At 44.5% G+C, this 20,586-nt stretch overlaps 2 long non-coding RNA genes and 1 other non-coding gene across 4 annotated transcripts; 2 read left to right on the forward strand and 1 right to left on the reverse strand.

Annotated features, from left to right (window-relative positions):
• Positions 1 to 1,906: 1,906 nt before the first annotated feature.
• Positions 1,907 to 8,663, forward strand: LOC117069666. Its single transcript, XR_004431635.1, has 3 exons — positions 1,907 to 2,028; positions 6,389 to 6,438; positions 8,304 to 8,663. It is a non-coding gene; the product is annotated as an uncharacterized LOC117069666 (long non-coding RNA).
• Positions 3,117 to 3,242, forward strand: LOC117069841. The gene has a single exon (XR_004431689.1). It is a non-coding gene; the product is annotated as a U4atac minor spliceosomal RNA (small nuclear RNA).
• On the reverse strand, positions 6,657 to 19,004 carry LOC117069706. Of its 2 annotated transcripts, XR_004431646.1 has the most exons (3): positions 16,738 to 19,004; positions 12,187 to 12,237; positions 6,657 to 6,927 (listed from the first exon to the last, which is right to left on the reverse strand). It is a non-coding gene; the product is annotated as an uncharacterized LOC117069706 (long non-coding RNA). The 2 variants fall into 2 exon arrangements; XR_004431640.1 differs by lacking the exon at positions 16,738 to 19,004 and having other exon boundaries at positions 12,187 to 13,742.
• Positions 19,005 to 20,586: the final 1,582 nt, after the last annotated feature.

A 20,586-nucleotide genomic window follows, 5' to 3' on the forward strand; every position in this document is an offset into this window, starting at 1 on the left:
GACTCTCCATGTGGCTGCTTGGGTTTCCTCACAAACTAGAGGAAGCATTCCAAAAAGGAGCATGTCAAAAACACAGAAAATGCAGATCCCTTAAAGCCCAGCCTTAGCATCACTTCTAGGGCATTCTTTTGCTTAAAACAAGTTTATAGGGCAGTCCAGATTCAAGGGGAGTAAAACTGGCTCTGCCTCTTGTTTTTTCTTTTTTTTTTTAAGATGAGATCTTCCTTTGTCAACCAGCCCCATAGTGCAGTGGTGTGATCATAGCTCACTGTAACCTCAAACTCCTGACCTCAAGTGATTCTCCTGCCTCAGCCTCCCGAGTAGCTGAGACTACAGGGATGCGCCTCCATGTCAAGCTAATTTTTAAATTTTTAGTGGAGATGCGGTGTTGCGACATTGCTCAGACTAGTCTCGAACATGAGCTCACGCAGTCCTCCTGCTTTGGGCCTCCCAAAGTGCTGAGATTACCAGCATGAGCCATTTCGTCTGACTGACTCTATCCCTTGATGGGAGGAGGGGCAAAGAATTGTCAGGCACCTTTAATCCACAGTAGTTTGCCCAATGGCCACAAATTAGGTAGATTCTTCCCACAGGTAAAATACATTAGTGTCTTCCTAAGATCCCCCAAAGGTTCAACTAATTAAGACTTCAGGTCCAAAGTATTATCTAAATCAAATCCAGGTGTTACTGACCAAAGACTAAAAGCACTCACTGCCCACTGTTCTAGAAACCAATACTGTGACACCAAGTTTTTGAGAAAAGAAAAGCTTTATACTGCAGGTAGGCCAACAGGGAGATAGAAGAGTCCAGCTGAAATCTCCTTGTGGTGACTTTAGGTCTCCCTGGGCTGTCTCAAGTCTCCCTGGGCTGGCTTTAAGGTAATGTTTTTATTAGAAAAATTTTTGGGGGTGGATTCTGAGATTAATAAGTAACTGGTAGAAGGAAAGAGGAGGTCTGGAAAGTCCTCAGGCATGCACAATTATTTCTTCATGCCTCTTCATGAGTCACATGTGCAATTCAGGGGGATTTAGAATGTAACATGTGGTGGAAATTTGTGACACCAGAAAGCTCTTTCTGTGCAAGAGCCCAGTTGCCCTATTGGTTACAACTAATTTCAGCCAGTTCTTTTATCTCAAGCAGAGGGAGTTTTGGCATTTCAGCACATTGTTTCTTTTCTGATCTGCCATCCTGCAAACTCAGGAATTTCTGTCATTGGTTTCTTTAACTCTTTGGGACACAGTTTCACAGGTATATTCCTCAGGGAGGTATGGATAGCCGGGTGCAGTGGCTCATGCCTGTAATCCCAGCACTTTGGGAGGATGAGGTGGGAGGACCACTTGAGCCTAAGAGTTTGAGACCAGCCTGGGTAACATCTCTAAAAAATAAAGATAAGGCCGGGTGCAGTGGCTCACGCCTGTAATCCCAGCACTTTGGGAGGCCAAGGCAGGCGGATCCTGAGGTCAGGAGATCGAGACCATCCTGGCTAACACAGTGAAACCCCGTCTCTACTAAAAATACAAAAAATTAGCCAGGCGTGGTGGTGGGTGCCTGTCGTCCCAGCTACTCGGGAGGCTGAGGCAGGAGAATGGCATAAACCCCGGAGGCGGAGCTTGCAGTGAGCTGAGATTGCACCACTGCACTCCAGCCTGGGCCATAGAGTGAGACTCTGTCTTAAAAAAAAAAAAAAAAAAGATAAAAGAGGGACCCGTGGATTATGAAGACAAATTACCTTATTCCTTTTTTTCTTCTCTCTCCCTTTTCCTGAGAAATTTAGTTAAAAAGTCACTAGGTAGGGTTGAGCAACGTAAGAGTCCAAACAGCATAGACAGGGTGTCAAAGCCCAACCAGGATAGGGAGGGGTAAGGGGGTGGCGGGGAGGATAACAGCCCAGCAAAGAGGGTCAAAGCTCAGGAGAGTAAAAAGGTCCTCAGGACCTGAGCATGGTAGGAAGTCTCCTGTGAAGGGCAACTGGTGTTGAAGCCAAGACGTGATGAAGTGAGTGTTGAACACAGGAACGCTGATTAAAAAGTAAGTATATGGCTGGGCATGGTGGCTCACACCTGTAAACCCAGCACTTTGGGAGTCCAAGGCGGACAGATCACCTGAGGTCAGGAGTTAAGAAACCAGCCTGGCCAACGTGGTGAAACTCCATCTCTACCAAAAATACAAAAAGTAGCTGGGCTAGGTGGCACATGCCTGTAATCCATAGCTGCTTGGGAGGCTGAGGCCGGAGAATCACTTGAACCTGGGAGGCAGAGGTTGCAGTGAGCCAAGATCATGCCATCGCACTCCAGCCTAGTCTACAGAATAAGACTCCATCTCAAAAAACAAAAACAAAAAAAAAAACAGTAACTATATATAGATGAGAGTTACCCAAGTTTCTGACAGTCAGAGGAGTTACAAATATAGACAGGGAAAAAACTAAACTGAATCCTTTCATACATTATTTAGAGTTGAGAAATTGGTGTGAATTCATGATTTTCAATATAGTGAAAAATGATGAAATAAGAATGGTGTGTGTGTGTGTGTGTGTGTGTGTGTGTGTGTGTATTGTCTGGGAGCAGAAATTTCCCAAGGCCATGAGCACATCTAGCAGCTAAGTTTTGGTTTCTAAACACCATTCTCCAATAAAAGGACTTAGGTATTCTTGGAGACAAGGCTGATTGCTGATTCCAGGGATTGGCTAGGAATATTACAAGATGAACCTGGAAAATCTTGTGTCAGAAAGTGAGGAAGAACTCAAAGAATGATAAGATTATGTCAAAAAGACACAGAAATCAGTTTGAAGGGGCTCCCATTGGCCAAATATGGAAAAATTTGATCATGAAAATAAATATTGATAGAAACAATTTATTACCAGTTGAACAAAGTAAACCGTGAGTCCATAGTGATATAAATAAATGGAATTTGATGAGTAACAATATATTTACCTAATTTCAAATACTACCTTAAGAAATACTAATAATTTTAATGGGAAACATTAGAGAAATCCAAATTATGAGACATTCTAGAAAACAACCATTCTGAAATCTTCCAGAATGTCAAGGTCATGATAGTCAAAGATTGAGAAAATATTCTCATCACAATTGAAGGAAAACAAAGAGAAATAGCAACTAAGTATCCTTTTCTTGGGGTTACACTACTGTCCAAAGAGCATGTAGTGAGGGCAGTACTGCTAATGTCTACACAACACACCTGCATCAACTAGAGCTTTGCTTTAGCTTGGTGCAATTTTTGGAAAAATGAAAAACTGAAGGAAAAAAACTAAATGCAACATGTGATTCTAAAGTGGATCCTTCTATTATAAAGAATATTCTCTGGGCATGGTGGCTCACATCTGTAATCCTAGCACTTTGGGAGGCTGAGACAGGCAGATCACCTGAGGTTAGGGGTTCAAGACCAGCCTGGCCAACATGGCGAAACGCCATCTCTACTAAAAATACAAAAATTAGCCAGGCATGGTAGCACATGCCTGTAATCCTAGCTACTCAGGAGGCTGAGGCAGGATAATTGCTTGAACCTGGGAGGTGGAGGTTGCAGTGAGCCGAGATCGTGCCACTGCCCTCCAGCCTGGGTGACAGAGTATGACTCTGTCTCTCTCTCTCTCTCTCTCTCTCTATATATATATAAAATTGGGGGCCAGGAGCAGTGGCTCATGCCTGTAGTCCCAACACTTTGGGAGGCCAAGACAGGCAGACCACTTGAGGCTAGGAGTGCAAGACCAGCCTGACCGATGTGGTGAAACCCTGTCTCTAGTAAAAATACAAAAATTAGCTGGGTGTGGTGGTGTGCACCTGTAATCCCAGCTACTTGGGAAGCTGAGGCAGGAGAATCACTTGAACCTGGGAGGTGGAGGTTGCATTGAGCCAAGATCATGCCACTGCACTCCAGCCTGGGCGACGGAGCAAGACTCTGTCTAAAAAAAAAAAAAAATTATAATCTTATGGACCCATCATCCTATATGCTGTCCATTGTTGACTGAAATGTTATGTGGCACATGATGGTATTTGAGAGTAAATTTCTCATGTATATAATTAGAGTCCTAGTGTGGTTCATGCCTCATGCCTATAATCCCAGCTCTTTGGGAGGCCAGGGCAGGAAGATCGCTTGAGGCCAGAAGTTTGAAACTAGCCTGGGTAACATAGCAAGACCCCTGTCTCTACGAAAAATTTTAAAAATGGTCTAGACATGGTGGTGCATACCTGTAGTCCTAGCTACTCGGAAGGCTGAGGCAGGGAGATCATTTGAGCCCAGGAGTTTGAAGTTACAGTAAGCTATGATCAAGCCCACTGTACTCCAGCCTGGATGACAGTAAGACCCTGTCACTAAAAAATAAAAATTAGGTTAAAAAAAGAATGTTATTGGGATGACCAGTGAAACTGGGATGGGGACTAAGGATAAAATGATAATAATGTAGCCATGTTAACTTCCTGTTTTGATTATTATATTGTGGTTACACTGGAAATATACACAAAAGGGTTTTGGAGTAATAGGGCATCATATCAGAAATTTACTCTCAAATACCATCATGTGCCACATAACATTTCAGTCAACAATGGACAGCATATAGGATGATGGGTCCATAAGATGATAATAAAGCTGCCCTGTACAGGTATACTATTTTTTATATTTTACACTGTATTATTACTGTACCTTTTCTATGTTTAGATATGTTTAGTTACACACTTACCATTGTGTTACAGTTGCCTACAGTGTTCAGTACAGTAACATGCTGTGCAGGTTTGTAGCCTAGGAGCAATAGGCCGTACCGTATAACCTAGATGTACAGTGGGCTGTACTATCTAGATTTAGGCTCACTCTATGATGTTTGCACAATAACAAAATTGACTAACAACACATTTCTCAGAAAAAATCCCCATGATTAAGCGGTATGTGACTGTAGTCTAAAAAAATTATTTGTACTAAACTTGCAACTTCTCCTTAAGTGACTTTTCCCCCACACATCTAACATATAATGGAAAAACAAGGACAAGAAAACCGCAATAGACACTCCCATTTAGAATAGGAGATTAATAAGAGGCACATAGCAGTCATTAGCAAATCTGAGAACTAACCATGCACTTGTCACCAACTCCACCTGCTCCAGGGGCAGGGAATGTGATTCTCTGTGGCTCTTTACCCTTGAGTCATTCCTCCTTTTCCAAAAGAAATAGGCTTTGTTCACAGTCGATAACTTGTTCAAGATGCTTCACTGGGTACCCGGTGTGCTCTTTTCATGTTGAACTATCTTTGTCTGTTTTAGCTCAAGCCACTACTGCTTACACTGGTACAATTCTTGTAGGGGAAAAAACTGAACTTTCCATGAATTTTATTTTTAATCAAACCATACCCCCAAATCTCGAGAAAAGCCCTTCCCTCCTTTAGGCTGTGAATTACAGTGCTGTGGACCAAACCTTTAAGACTCTTAGAAGCACTTTAATCTACATGAGAGGTTTAGAAGGCACTGTTTTAAGTCTTTCTGAGATCTCAACAGTCTTACAACCATAAAAAAGAACAAAATTATGTCCTTTGCAGCAATATGGATGCAGCTGGAGGCCGTTATCCTAAGCAAATTAATGCAGGAACAGAAAACCAAATACCACATGTTCTCACCGATAAGTGGGAGCTAAACATTGAGTACACATGACACAAAGGTGGGAACAATAGACTCTGGGGACTCCAACAGAGGTGGGGGGACAAGAGTTGAAAAACTACCTATCGGGCACTACCTACTGGGTGATAGGATCAATAGAAGCCCAAACCTCAGCATCATGCAATATATTCATATAACAAACCTGAACCTGTACCCCTAAATCTAAATTTCTTTTTAAATTGCTACCCATATATTAGTATATGCCAATAATATACTAATAGAGTACAAAAAATAACTAATATAACATTTGAGAAACAACAACAAAAGTCTTACAGCCACATCCTTGACCTTAAGTCCCCATTTTACAGGGAAGGTCTTGGAATTAATATTCCCTCTAGGTTTTAATTTACTTTGAGCATTTTTTTTTCTGGCTGTAGATAATGCCCTGGACCCTCTATAGTTTCTCAAAATTTTGCTTGAAACAAAATACTTTCTTCTTCCTGTACTTCTTCACAGGCAGCTAAAGTGAGTAAGTTAGCATTTTGAACATTTTGCCTAGAAATCTCCATACCAAGGTGGCAAGTTCAATTATTTTATCTGCGTTACTATGTTACCACTATGTCACTTAGGTCCGGAATAACCTCCCAACAACTTCCTCACTGTGCTGTCATCCTCCTTCCCACACTTCAGGACTGTGAAGCTTCCTGATTCCAAAGTCAATGTTATATGTTTTAGTTTTTTGTTATGGAAGCTCCCCACTTCTGGGTGTTAATTTGTTTTAATTATCTATTGCAGGGGTTGGGAAACTAGTTTGCATGGCCAAACCTAGCCCACCATCTGTTGTGGTAAGTGAAAATGCTTTAGAACTCAGCCATGTTCTTTTGTTTGTGTATTTTCTATGGTTGTTTTCATACTGTGATGGCAAAGTTTAGTAGCAACAGAGATCATCTGGTCTGCAAAACCTAAAATATTGACTATCTGATCTTTTACGGAAAGTTTGCCAATGCCTGATTTATTGCTATGCAAAACAAAACAAAACAAAACAAAAAACTACTCAAAATGAATCTCTTAAAACAACAATTTATTATTTCTTACAATTATGTGCGTTACCCATTAACCCAGTGGTTTTCTGCTTCACAGAGTGTTGGCTGGGGTGGTAGAAAGTCTGGAGGTACAAATGACCTCACCCACATGGCTGAAAGTTGGTGCTAGTTGCCAACTGGGAGCTCAGCTGGAACTGTTAGCCAGGTGTCTCACTTCTCCTCCAGGTGGGCCCCCACAGAGTTGGTTGGGTCTCTTCACAGCTTTGCAGCTGGGTTTTCAGAAGGAGCATTCTGAATGCATAGGAGAGAACAGAATACTTTTTTGTTGTTGCTTTTTTGAGACAGCGTCTCGCTGTGTTGCCCAGGCTGGAGTGCAGTGGTGTGTGATCTTGGCTCACTGCAGCCTCCACCTCTTGGGCTCAGGTGATCCTCCCAACTCAGCCTCCCGACTAGTTGCTACTACATGTGTGCGCCACCATGTCCAGCTAATTTTTGTATTTTTAGTAGATACGGGGTTTTGCCATGTTGCCCAGGCTGGTCTCAAACTCCTGGGGTCAAGTTTTCTACCCGCTTCGGCCTCCCAACGTGCTGGGATTACAGGCGTGAGCCATTGTGCCTGGCCCAGATCTCTTCAGGCCAAGCCTCAGAAGTTATACAGTGACACATAGCTACATTCTGTTGGTCTGCATAAGTCACAGCACCAACCTAGATTCAAGGGGAGAGGAAATAGACTCCACATATTGATAAGAGATGTAGGAAAGAATTTGTGGCCATTTTTAATCCATCACAACACAAATAAACTGCCTGTCAGGATGGTATTACCATCTATATTTTGTTCTGAGTGCTCAACTATACTTATTCTCATGACCCGAAGTGGATCTGCTTCCTCCTCTCACCCCTTTATCCCAGCCTGTACAAAGGTGCCATAGCACTGGGTCCAGGCCCTGCTCAGTGACTCTGGTCATCCATTTGCAGCAACATCTATACCCAACATATATATCTGGACTGTAGACAGGATACATCTACAGTCTGTTGGGATGGGTTATTTGCCTCAAGTGCTGCTTTCTCAGATCCTAGAAAGGCCAACAGAAGCCTGGTAACTGCCTTCAATTGCTGTATCTTAAAATTGTTGGAATATCCCATAACTAATTGCTAATTAGTTATTGCCATAATAATGCTGCTTAGCAAATAACCACCAAATTGAAGTGCTATACAATAATAAAGCATGTATTTCTCTCTCAGGTGCCCATGGATTGGCTGGGACAGCTCTGATTAAAGATGTAGTAGCTCTGTAGGTTGGCTAGGTTAGTCTATGCCATGTGTCTCTATGTCTTCTGTGATGCCCACCAAGTGCATGTTTTTCACATGGCACAAGATGGGTGAGCAAAAAGCCCCAATATCTCATAAGGCCTGTGGTTGGAGTGGTCACTTCCACCCACATTCTATCAGCCAAAACAAGTTGGCCAACCCACCATTATCATCTTCTGCCTCTAGTGGGAGAAACTTCAAAGTTACATGGCAAAGGGACTGAATATAGGGAGTGGTAAAGAATTAGGAATAATGCAACCCTCCATGACTTTTTCTTTTTCTGGAGCTAGAATGGTGGTTGGGAATTGTGCTCCAGAACAACTCACAATTTGTAATATCTCTGGTCTCTTTTCCTCCAGTTTCCTGCTCTTCCCAACCTGCACTACGGACTTCATCAGATTTCAGCATTAGAGAGAATATGAAAGGACATCAACCCTAACTTCATCCAGTGAGGATTTCCACACACCATACACTCTCTGAGAGTTCTCCTGGCTTTGTGTGCACACCTCCAGTGACAGGGAGCTCACTATGTCATGAGGCAGCCTGCTCCCTTGTGGCTATCACTGACCCAACTATTAAGCCTTCTTATACAGACAGTCCCTGACTTGCTGTTAGACTTACGACTTTTTGATTTTACAGTGGTGCAAAAGCAATATGCATTCAGTAGAAACTGTATTTCAAATTTTGAATTTTAATCTTTTCCCAGGCTAGCAACATATGAAGGCCAACCTTTTGTTTTTAAAATAGGCTTTGTGTTAGATGCTTTTTTTTTTTTTTTTTTTTTTTTTTTTGAGACGGAGTCTTGCTCTGCCGCCCAGGCTGGAGTGCAGTGGCCGGCTCTCAGCTCACTGCAAGCTCTGCCTCCCGGGTTCACGCCATTCTCCTGTCTCAGCCTCCCGAGTAGCTGGGACTACAGGCGCCCGCCTCGTCGCCCGGCTAGTTTTTTTGTATTTTTTAGTAGAGACGGGGTTTCACCGTATTAGCCAGGAGGGTCTCGATCTCCTGACCTCGTGATCCGCCCGTCTCGGCCTCCCAAAGTGCTGGGATTACAGGCTTGAGCCACCGCGCCCGGCCTGTGTTAGATGCTTTTGCCCAACTATAGGTTAATGTAAATGTTCTGAGAATATTTAAGGAAGGCTAGGCTAAACTGTGATCTTTGGGAGCTTAGATATGTTAAGTGCATTTTCGGCTTACGATATTTTCAACTTACGATGAGTTTATAGGGATGAAGCCCATTGTGAATAAAGGAACATCTGCATTAAGCTAAAATTCATGTCTATAACTTCGTCAGTAATATCAAGTCTGTTCCTCAGAGCCAGAGAATAAACTGAATCATTTTCCACGTGATGGTCTTTCTGCTATTTAAAGAGATCAGCCATGTACCTTCTCCCAAGCTGAAGACAACTCCTCACCAGGCTTCCTATCAATTCTACCTTTTTTTTTTTAAAGAGATGGGGGTCTCACTATGTTGCCCAGCCTGGTCTTGAACTCCGGGCTCAAGTGATCCTCCCACCTCAGCCGTCTGAGTAGCTGGGATTCTAGGCACACACCACCATGCCCAGCTCCATTTCCATTGTTCTTCATGCTTCCTTGTTGAGTTCCTTCCCTATCCTGATTATTATTCTTTGATTGGGCTTTGACTCCCTGGGCATTTAGTAGGGTCCGTAACTGAATGCAGCATTGCAGCCAGGATCTAAGCAGCAGAATAGAGCAGGACCATCATCTCCATAATTTCAAATATTATACTTTCATCAATGTCTTCTGAAACAACGTTTTTGACTATGAAAACAGTCAATTATAACACTACTCTGGCATGGCCACCACTGCCCATGATTATTTAACACCACTGCTACAGGACCGTTCATGCTGCTGCTGCCTCCATGAATAATTTCTACACCACTCCTGCCTCTTAGCATCGCTCCTAAGAATTCAGAGTCTTCAGTGGGAATGACTGAGCCAATTCACATGCTTGAGCCCTAGCTGCCAGGTAGGGGAGGAATGAATCTTCCCCTTTCTGCCTCCATGGTGGGAGCTAGGGCATTGCCGCCCTCCAGTACTACATACACTGGAAAATTCTTCCTAAATAAGATGGGGGATTGCATGCTGAGTGGACAAGTATAATGGCAAAGGTTCGCTCCAGTCATTTTAAAAAGTTCAATTTCCCTTTAATTGTACTATTATCTAACCCATATTTTCCTCTTTAGTCACAGGAATAATATGCCACAGATTGTAAAAGGCCGGCCCAGTTTGCCAACAGACTATCAAATGCAGCTCTGTGATCTGGCAGTTTAGGGACCTGTTAAAAAAAGGAAATATGATAGTCTTTGCTCTGGCTTGTTCTGAGAAATCTCCACTTCCTTTACATCTTTAAAAGTCTATTCTTGGCCAGGCACAATGACTCACACCTATAATCCCAGCACTTCAAGAGGCCGAGGCAGGAGGATTGCTTGAGCCCAGGAGTTCAAGATCAGCCTGTGCAACATAGTGAGACTTCGTCTCTATTAAAAATAAAAAAAAAATTAGCCAAGCGTGGTGGTGGTATGTATCTGTAGTCACAACTACTCATGAGGCTGAGGTGAGAGGACTGCCTAAGCCCAGGAGGTTGAGGTGGCAGTGAGATGTGATTGCACCACTGCATTCCAGCCTGGGCAACAGAACAAGACCCTGTCTTACACATTACACACACACACACACACACAATTCTTAGATAAGAGTGTAGTTTGCAGAATCAACTTCTTCCTGTAATGGACAGGTATTGATTTTGTCTGCCTCCTCCTTAACATTACTCCTTCTGTTAGAGATTCCCACTCTTCCCCATGTGATTAGAAGAGGCTAACTATGGGGTCTCTATGGCCCAGGTGACTTATATCTGGCCAATCAGAACACTATACCCTTCTGGCCACAATTGATTGGTTCAGGGATCAACATGTGGCCCAAGAAGGACTAAGGAGCAATGTCCCTTCTTCTCCCAGGACTTCTGCTGCAAATGTTGAGTAAAAGACTTTTCCTTTCGTCTGGAATGGCCAGTCGGGAGTTAGCAAGGGTGCTGTATTAGTTTCCAAGGACTGCTCTAACAAATTGTTACAGACTTGGTGGCTTAAAACAACAGAAATTGATTCTCTTACAGTTCTGGAGGCTAAAAGTCCAAAATATCAAGGTGTCAGCAGGGACATGCTGCTGCTTTTTTCTTTTTTTTTTTTTGAGATAGGGTCTCACTCTGTCACCCTTCCTAGTAGCTGGTATCACATGCATATGTCACCATGCCCAGCTAATTTTTTAAAAAAATGTTTGTGAAGACGAGGTCTCACTCTGTTGCCCAGGCTGGACATGCTCCTTCTGAAAGCTCTAAGGAAGAATTCTTTCTTGCCTCTTCTAACTTCTGGTGGCTCGCAGCCATCCTTGGCATTCCTTGGCTTGTAGTGGCATCATTCTAATCTCTGCCTCCATCTTCACATGGCCTTCTCTCTGCCTATGATTTTCTCCTGTTGATGTGTCCTCTCCTCTTATAAGTAAACCAATCACTAGACTTAGGGCTCACCGTAATCCAGTATGACCCTATCTTGACTTAACTAATTGCATCTGCAAAGACTATTTCCAAATAAGCTCAATTCTGAGGTTTCGGATAGAAATGAATTTTGGAAGTATGCTATCTATCTCATTACAGCAATTATGTGGAAAGAGCCTGTCTGAGAATTAAGCCAACAAGGAAGCTAGAGGGTTGCGCCCTGGTGTGCTGTATCAGACTCCCCCTGGGCTGACCAGTTACGTGACCTGGTGGAATTACTCCTCCCTTTTTCCCCCCATAAGCTGATTTGAAGTGACAGAAGGAAACTGATTACCACTCCTTTTGCAAAATTAGAAAATCATTTACACATGACTAATGTTCCAAACTTCTCCCCACTGTATTCATCCTCCAAAAGTCTCTGACAAGGATTGAGCAATTTCATTTGGAAATTCTCTTAGTGCCTTGGATTTACTTCATTTGGCTAGGAAACTAACTTATTTTGAGAAGCGAGATGATCTCTTACAATGTCTTCAACCATTCCTTTCTTATAATTTTTATTGTGGAAAATTTTAAAAATATACAAAAATAGAGAAAATAGTGTAAGTCTCCAAGTTCCCATCACCCCACTTCAAAAAAATCAACACTTAGCCATGTTTATTTCATCTGTACCCCCAACTTCCCTCCACCTCCTGCAGGATTAGTTTAAAGCAAAATTCAGATAACATGTACAGTAGTACCTGCTTATCTGTTGCTTTCTGATGTCTCAGTTACTGGAGGTTAACCGTGGCCTAAAAATATTAAATGGAAAATTTCAGAAATAAAAAATTCATAAGTTTTAAATTGCACACTGCTCTGAATAGTGTGATGAAATATTGCCCCATCCCTTGCCATCCTACCCAGGACATGAATCATCCCTTTTTCCAGCTTATCCATACTGTGTACCTTTCCTGCTTATTAGATAGTTACCCATTAGTAGCTGTTTTGGTTATCAAATAAAAAAACATAGGATGTATGTAGGGTTCAATACAATCTGCAGTTTCCAGCATCTACTGGGGGTCTGAGAACATATACCCAAGGATAAGGGTGGACTACTGTAATTAATTTACCCTCTTCAACCACTATCCTGAGCTTAAAATTCGCTCATAACTGCTTTTGATAAGCTCTGTTGCCTGCAAGACAAAGCAAGGTACTTTACACATAGGAAGTGTAGACAATTGAGGTTTGCTAAATAGAGTCCTTGCCCTCAAAATTTTCAATCTAATAAGAGAGAAAAGACAAGAACCTCCTCCAGGTGCTCACCACACTGTAATGTGAATCACCTGGGGAGCAGTTAAATGCAGATTCTGCTCAAGTAGGTAGGAACTGCATTCTGGAGTTCCAACAAGCTCTTGGGCAATACCAGTGCTGCTGATCCATGGATCACACTTTGAGCTGCAAGGCCCTAAACCATCATGCAAAGGAGATAATGATTGAGTGCTGTATAAGGTAGAGATAATGGGCCACATTGTTTAAGACCTGGCTTGTTAAGTAGCTTACCACAGTTATCCAAATTAATTTTTTAAATATTCCAGAGTGAGACTAACATCGAGCCAACCACCAGGGAGCCACAAAAGAAATTTTATAAACTCTGGGAAGAGAAGGCACAGTTACCTACCAGCTCAGGAAACATATATGACAGACAGCGAACATGTCTAGCCAACTCAGGGTGACTCCCTTCTCCACAAACTTGCCCCTCTTTAGGAAGGGTCCTGTGTAGCCATGTTGGTACTACTGCTTGCTCCCAGCTCCCAGCCACAGGTGTCTGAGCCAGGGGTGAGCACCTGACCCAAGTTGGTCTAATCAGATGATTTCTCCTGAGAATTTAGATTTGAGACTCTGGAAAGCTAGTGGGTCCCCAGGTGTGGCTGGAATTGAGATGATGTAAACATTCCACCTTCTGCCAATGCACAGAGAAGCAAAGAAAGCTGAGAGAATGAAACAGACCACAGAAAGAGAAGTGGACATAGAAATGTAAGAGAAATGCCCACATTTCTGAGGCTTCCTTGCCCCCATTCTGGTCTTTCCTGAAGCCTATTAGCATTTCTTCCCATGGTTTCTGTGCCTTAGAATTCAATCCCCTTATATTAAAAATCTTCCAATGTTGCACCAGTGAGTTTCAGATCTTCAAAAGCAAAGAGACTGGCTGGGCGCAGTGACTCACGCCTGTAATCCCAGCACTTTGGGAAACTGAGATGGGCAGGTCACTTGAGGTAAGGAGTTCGAGACCAGCCTGGCTAACATGGTGAAACCCCGTCTCTACTAAAAGTATAGAAATTGGCCGGGGGCAGTGGTGGGCGCCTGTAGTCCCAGCTACTCAGGAAGCTGAGGCATGAAGATCACTTTAACCTGGGAGGTGGAGGTTGCGGTGAGCTGAGATTGGGCCACTGCACTCTCCAGCCTGGGCGACAGAGTGAGACTCTGTCTCAAACAAACAAACAAAAAGGAAAGAAACTGATAAATAAACACAGTTCTACAACAAGCAGGATGAAGGCAGAGAGGAAGAGAAGGGTAAGAGCCTAGAAATGCAGGTCAGTGTGGGTCCCCCAGGTGGGTGGGTAGGAGACAGGCTATTCCTGATAGGAATGAAGTTTCAGAAACCAGCAAAGAAATTTCCTTTCTGCAGGCAGAGTGGAAGCCACCTGGTTCATGCTCCCTGCCTGCCTGGAGAGCCTTACCTGGGAATTCCCCTCAGTCCTCCTGTTTGTGTGGGATCAGCCATGCCAGAATGCACCTTGTTCCAGTCAAGCTCTGGGGCCATAGTAGCCCTGCTTTCCTGCCACCTGTGGTCACAGCCTGGTCCTCCCAAGTGACTTGGGGAGCTGTTCCCAGCTGGCTGCCACTCTGCTATTTCCCTAATCAGCATGCCAGTCCCCAGGTCCCCAGCCTGGGGATGTGTGGCTTGGCTGAGCTGCAGGTGGGTCCTGAAGTCCATGGCGATGATCTGTGCCTGGTCCTTTTGTTCCAGGTAGACGACCAACTTGTCCTGCCTTTTCCAGGACCATCCCAGTTTTAAAACAAAAAGTCCCAAATCCCAAGAACCCTCTCAGTTCTGGGAAAACTGGTAGGGTTAGTCACTCTAATTATAGAGACCCCAGGTCCTCAGTGGAAACTGCCTGAGCATTGTGCCCTGAAGATAGCATCCCAACCCTGAGGACCCCAGACCTCCAAACCCTACCCTCTTAAGGATTCCCACACAACCAGGTATTCCTGAAACCCCCATCTCTCCATAGGCCTGTGTGCAATATGAGTCAGATTAGATTCTGAAGTCTCCCAGTCTTGAATTAGGTGACCTGGGCATGTTGTCTAACTTCACAGTGTCTTGTTGGGAAAGTAATACCCAAAATAGCACATGTGCCTCATGGGATCATGGGAGTATTGCCTGGGAATTCCCCTTAGCTTCCTGATTGTATTAGGACCAGCCATATGCCAGAAGGCACCTCGTTCCTTCCCATCAAGCTCTGGGGCCACAGAGTCCCTGCCAGCTGAGGCTATAGTCTGGCCCTACAGAAAGTTTTATTCTCTCAGCTTTAATTTTTGAAATATTCTGACCATATAAAAGTCAGCAGTTACTTTCACATCCTTACCCTAATCTAGTCATTGCCTCCTCCTTCCCATGGCCCACCTCCCGCTCTGTTGAGTACATGTCAGAGCACCAGTGGTATGGCACAGTTTCTGCACAGGCAGTGGGAGGACCCAGGCTGCCTGCAGAGGCTTCACCTAGTCCTTCCTCTCTCTGGCCTTAGACCAGGGCCCGACTTCTGTAATCTCCAGGCTGAATCCCTGGAAGGGAAAGCTCATGGAGCTAGTTTGAAGGGCCTAGCAGGAAAGGGGCTGTCAAAGGACTTCAGTTGCTTGGCCAGCCCTCTGATATGAGCAGAGGACCCTGTGTCTCTGGTCCCCACGTTCTTACACCTCTCAGCAAGAAGTTCCAGGCCAGGAGGGACTGTCCCCTATGAACCCTGCAAATACAGAAGAGGCATGAGCACATTTTGTGCATGCACAGTGGGGGCAGCTGATGGAGTCCTTGCAGCCAGCTCTCCCACCTGACAATTGTCACATGGGGGTGAGGGCTGTCTGCTCACAAAGGCAACCTGGCCCACATAGATTTCTTAATCGCTGTTCACCACAGAGAAGTGTATGCGGGCATTGTATGTCCCAATGACAGCAAATCCCAAAGCCCCGGTGCTGGGTTTCAGGCCCTCTACGGAGAAAACCCCAGGAGTGCATGGAAGTCTCACCACCTCCTCTGCACCAGCCACACTGAGTCGGCTCTCAAAGGCCTCTTGTGACTGTTCTCTCATCTTTCCCCACTTTGATAAACGTCCTGGGATTAGCCCTTCTGTGTTCATTAGATGAGCAATTTGTGTCTGTCTGAAAAGCTACGTCTGAATACTATTTGGCATGAACTGAAGAAATGTGATCTGCTGCGTTCCCCTCCAGCCAACTCGCTGGAGCTAGCCCGCCTCCTGCCAGCAGGGCCTACAGCTCTTCAGCAGGGTCTGGCAGCCTTACACGTTTGCTGAGGGGAGTGGTTGCATGCAGGAAGGTGGAGGAGGTGCCTGGGGTGGGACCAGGAACCCAGAGAAACAGAGGCAAAGCACCTTAGAAAATTGGCCAATAGATCCAGAGCCCCTATAATAATTTAGGGACATCACAGATGCCTGTAGTGGGCCCCAAACCCTAGGGACAGGAAAAGCAGGTCCCCCATGCAGCTCAGGAGCCTGAGTGGTTACCTGAGCCCAGTGTCCTGGGTATAAACTGCAGCAGAGGTGATTCAAGAGAGTCCAGGGGGTAGCATTCCAGATCCCAGGTCTGGGAGGGATTAGTGTTGAGCTCTTGAGATTTGTGTGTTTGTGTGTGATGAAATAGGAGAGAATGGGTAGTAGGGTTGGGGAGGGTGGTGGAATAAGCTATACTGAGGCTATTCAAATGTTTCCTGACTCTATCAGCACAGGTCCTGGAATTGGGAGGCCAGAGCTTGCAGCTATGGCAATCAAGGGTCCAGTTAAAATATGCTAAGGAGTGTAGGGGAAGAGAGAATTTAGTTGGTATGGATGTGGGTGTGTCAACAACTTTCCCTAGCCCATATTCTCCAACCCAAGCCTTCTGCTCTGACCCCCTCAGCACTCTTTCTGCTCTTCTCTTAGGGCCACATCACTTCGCCTTGTATCTCATCACTCATGTCTTCGTCTTCTCTCCACCTCTTCCCGACCCTCCCCAAGTCAGGGATCCCAAGGCAGGACACCAACCTTTTGTTCCTGATAGTGAGCATTGAACTGGCCACCAATGAGGCATCAATAATGGTTTCCTGAATAAAGGAATAAATGAGAGAGGCTGGGAATTCAAACTTCAGTGGCCACAGGTTCACAAGAAGATGGCAAATGACAGATTAGACAGAGGTAACAATGCAGGAGATCAGCTCAGGAGTGAAAACACCATCCTCAGAGTGCACTGGGCAAAGGAGTAGGTAAAGCCAGCTCATGACAGGAACTCGGGCATTTCAGCAGCCAGAATCCATCTGATGAATGGCAAATGGTGTTTCACATTGTTCCAAATAGTCAGCAAACAGCTTTTGAATCCCTACTTTGTACCATACTCCATAGGACGCCATCTGTTTCCACAAACAGAAGAAAAATATGTGCACTCCTAAAAAGGTAGGAGCAATCTGTGCTCTCACAGAGGTGTACAGAGAGGGTTATATAGATTCAGAAAGGAAGAGGTTAATTTCACTTGGAGAAGCAAGGAAGGTTCCCAGGGATGGGGGTGATGTTAGACCTGAACCCAGAACAAGGTCTGCAAATGCATCCCAAGTGTGCTGTTTCCCCCCCAACACACACACAATCTGTGTGTCTATGGTGGATTTTTGCAAACTGATCCTTTTACTTTTTACTCTTTAGACTTGTGAGGTTTGTGAATGGAGAACAGTGGATGGTGTGGCTGAGAAAATAGGTTGAAGCAAACCTGGATTAGGATTTTGTCAGGCTAAGGAATGTGGGCTCAGGCCTGCAGAGGGAAAGGGACTTGCATAGCTGTGTTCAGGAAGACATTCTGGCAGCAGCGCACAGGGAGGGCTGGGGTGGGAGGCAGGCAGACCAGTCAGACATCTGTCCCAGGCAACAAGTGACGAGGCCTCCTCGGAGCTCCTGCCACACTTGGCTGAAACATCTGTTCGACACTCATCCCACTGTCTCTCTTGGAGCTGCCTTTTGACAGCATGACAGCCCCACAAGCCTGCGGGTTCCTTGACAGCAGGGACTGTTTGTTGCCCCAGGCCTGACATGGTTCTTGGCAGGTGCTCATTATATATTTGTGAAGTTACTGAAGAGGGCAGTGAAAAAAGGACAAGAGGCATACAGAGAAGGGCACAGATTTCCGGGATAACATCCTGTTTAGCAAGCGCAGTTCCTGAGGCCTGGGCATTGACACAGCTGTCTTTTGGTGTGTGTGGAGAAGTAGAGGCATGTGCAGGCACCTCAGGCAGAGCAGGAGCCACAGCTCCCTCCAGTTGGAGTGGAAACTACTGTCATTCTATGTGTGTGTGTGTGTGCATGTGTGTGTCTCAGAGACGGGCTTGGACGAAGTGTTTGGCTCTTCAGAGAGACCTGGACAGATGGGAGACTTCGTGACTTACTATCCTAAGATATCTTAAGAGGTATATTAAAACTTTTTCTGTTTTTTGTTTTTTTCATGAGACAGGGGGTCTCACTATGTTGTCCAGGCTGGATTCGAACTGCTGGGCTAAAGTGATCCTCCCACTTCAGCCTCCCAAGTAGCTGGGGTTCAGGCACATGCCATTGCACCCAGCAAAAGCTCTTTTTTGGTTGCAAGTGAATAGAAACTCAACATAAGCAAGCTTAGGGAAATTTGGATATTTATTGGCTGGCCCATAGGATGCATTTGCGGGTAGCCAGAACCAGCAATTTCAACAATGCCAGACTCTAGCATCTGTTTGTCTCTCCACCCATTAGCCTCATTCTTGCAGCCTGGCCTCCTCAAGGCTGGAAATACGGCAGCCAGTAGCCTGGGTCTCACATTTGAGAGCTTCCTCACCCAAGAGGCACCAAAAGCTTCCTTTCTCAAGTCCCAATGTCAAAGGTCCCAGGAAAGGACTCTGGTTGACTCTCCTTGTGTCAGGGACCTGCCCTTGGCCTAGGACTAAGAACAGTAGATAAAGAAGCAGGGTCATGTAAGAAGGAAATATCTTCCACCAAAACCTCATTATTGGGGTGGGGAAAGGGGCATTTTCCAAAGGCCTCTGTCCTTTACTTACGTTAATTACTTTGCAAAACTCCAATAGGTATTACCATTGTAATCTTTATTACACTTGGGAATTATTACCTCAGAAAACCAAGGCACAGAGAAGGTTAAGCAACTGCCATAGATCACCCAATTAATAAATGATTAGAACTTTTTTTTTTTTTTTGAGATGGAGTCTTGCTCTGTCACCCAGGCTGGAGTGCAATGATGCAATCTCGGCTCACTGCAAACTCTGTCTCCCGGGTTCAAGCCATTCTCCTGCCTCAGCCTCTGAAGTAGCTGGGATTACAGACATGCGCCACCACACCCAGCTAACTTTTGTATTTTTAGTAGAGTCGGGGTTTCATCATGTTGGCTAGGCTGGTCTTGAACTCCTGACCTCAGGTGTTCCACCTGCCTTGGCCTCCCAAAGTGCTGGGATTACAGGCGTGAGCCATCGCGCCTGGCCAAATGGCTAGGATTTGATAAATGGCTAGCTAATAAATGGTTAGGCATTGACGGAGTTCGGATTTGAATTCATTCAATTGAGCTTCCCCTATATCTTCCTGTTGTGTTATAGTGCCTATTCACTATGGGAGGGAAGAAAGCAAGGTGCAGGGATGTGAGGAAGGGATAAAGATAATTCTCCTAGAAAAATCCAAGGGCTGGGCTGAGGAGCCTGTGGGAAGTGATTGATTCAGTGTCACCAGGGGAATCAGGAATAAGAAACCCCACCACCCATCAATCTCATTGGAGAGATCTGAAAAGGGAAATTTCTTGCAAACTTCATCCTTCTTCCATCTTAACTTACTTAAAGTAAAATTTGATGAAGCCAAGAAAAGCAAATACAAGAACAATGAGGTCCCATTTTCACCTATTAAAAATTTAAGCAGGAATATAATAGTCGTGCTGGCAGGGGTGGGGATATGGCTTGCTTCTAAATGGCTGGTGACAAGATAAAGTGGTCCAACGTGTGAAAAACTATTTGATCATGAGGGTTAAGAGCTACAGAAACTGTCTTTACCTTTGATTGAGTAATCTTACTTTTTAGAAACAACTCCTGGAGTCACAAAATAAAATGCAATTAGTGTCATGTGCGAGAGAGATACATCTAAAACAGTGTTCCTCAGAAAGAGCGAAAGTGAAAGGACAGGAAAAAATAGAAAGCAAAAATAAATGCCGTACATGCAAATACATGCAGCAAGAAAAGAGGTTACTGCTGGGCACGGTGGCTCACACCTGTAATCCCAGTACTTTGGGAGGCCGAGGCGGGCAGATCACCTGAGGTCGGGAATTCAAGACCAGCCTGACCAACATGGAGAAACCCCGTCTCTACTAAAAATACAAAATTAGCCGGGTGTTGTGGCGCACGCCTATAATCCCAGCTACTCAGGAAGGCTGAGGCAGGAGAATTGCTTGAACCCGGGAGGTGGAGGTTGCGGTGAGCCGAGATTGCACCATTGCACTCCAGCCTGGGCAACAAGAGTGAAACTCTGTCTCAGAAAAAAAAAGAAAAAGAAAACAGAGCTTCCAATGTTAATATCAGACATGGCTGAATTCACCAAAAAATAGAAAAATCAGAAAACAAGACACAGAAGAACACCTTGTAATGATAAAAGCTGAAAGCTATGATGAAAATGTTATGCATTTTTATGCATAAAATAATATAGCATCAGAATTCATAAAGCAAAAAATGAGAAATACATGGAGAAATAGATATATAATAATAGAAGGAAATTTTAATTCATTTCTCTTAGCCCATGACTCATCAGTAAACCATACAGTAAGTAAGGATATAGATGACTTGATTTGTTAATTAGTAAGGTAGATTTAATTAAAATATATTAAACTTCAAGGTCAGG

The sequence above is a fragment of the Trachypithecus francoisi genome, unplaced genomic scaffold (assembly GCF_009764315.1).
Source record: "Trachypithecus francoisi isolate TF-2019V2 unplaced genomic scaffold, Tfra_2.0 Contig00156, whole genome shotgun sequence".
NCBI lineage: Eukaryota > Metazoa > Chordata > Mammalia > Primates > Cercopithecidae > Trachypithecus > Trachypithecus francoisi.